Raw genomic sequence first — 1,325 nt, forward strand, 5'->3', positions numbered from 1 at the left:
TGTGTGTGTGTCTATAAGTTTTGTTTCCCCATATTGACAAGTGGCTTTCTCTGGTGTGAGACACTCCACTCACTAGGCTTAAGACCTGTGCCCTGTCCTGTGGATGACCCGAATCATTTTCACTCTGCCATGTCACCCAGAGAAACTTAAAACACCTCTACCTGTCCACTCTGGGAGCAGGAGCACTTGCTTGGTGTGCTGACTGACTCCTGCTCACTGTCAGAATTGATCTCTGGGTGGAGGTGGGCCTCTCATCCAGGGACCCCTGCCATCTAAGCAGAATGCACACAGAGATGGGAAAATAGGTAATTCGGGTGGGCATTTTCTCTGCCCCATGCCTGCTCTAAGCAGACCCAGGGAAGCATAATTTAACCAATGATTCATACAATCCAGCAATCTCTGAAATTTTTTTTTAAAAATGCCCTTAGGCTGAGCAGGGCATCTGTCACAGCCATTCAGCCTAGACATAACATATTTTCCTTTCTGACCAAAACTAAACAAGGAGACTTTAAACAATTTAGCTAGTTCCTTTTCAAAGGATTAAAGATAGNTGCTAAAGAATATTTCTTTGTCACCCCTTGGCCATATATCAGAAAAAAACCATAAAAGATTAAAAAGTTTCAAGATATAAGTAAAACCCAATTTCTGGAGGTGGCTTTAAAAAGTGTTTTAACAACAGACCTGATTGGAACAAGACCTTTAACATAAAGTGGAGGCCACTATCGTCTTCTTTGTTGATGAATGCAGTTAGACTTACAGATACTCATGGCCATGGAAATGGCCTGTGACATACTATCCAAACATTTGTACCCTGTGGCAGCCANAGGATGACCCATCTGTCTAAGAGCTGTGGTAACCACTGCTAGGGTAATAAAAAAGCTAAACAAGAGAACAACAACAAAAACAAGTTAACTTGGGGTCAAGATGTTAGACCCACAGCACCCCATGGGACAGCTGAGGCCCTCCTTTGCAGAGCACCAAAACACCAGCTATCTAATGACTCTGTGACCCAGTAACATGCCCTATGCCTAGCTCATTTTCAAGTCCTATTTGAGGAAGCCNCTGCCATCAATCAGTTCAGCTACCCCTTTTCTGACGACCCAGTGCTCAACCATGAGTGTCAGGACATGAAAGATGAAAACAAGGATATTGGGGCTGAAGTAGTTACTTTAACAGAGAGGATTACGATCCAAGCCAGGCACCTGAGCCTAGAGAGCATAATTGATTAATCTGATGCTGGCTCTCAGAAGAGGAAAAAGAAAGTCCTCCACCATATACCCAGACTGTCAATTGATCTCCCTTTACTACTCAGGTTATGATCTATA

The sequence above is a fragment of the Mus caroli genome, unplaced genomic scaffold, assembly GCF_900094665.2.
Source record: "Mus caroli unplaced genomic scaffold, CAROLI_EIJ_v1.1 scaffold_22507_1, whole genome shotgun sequence".
Taxonomy (NCBI): Eukaryota; Metazoa; Chordata; class Mammalia; order Rodentia; family Muridae; genus Mus; species Mus caroli.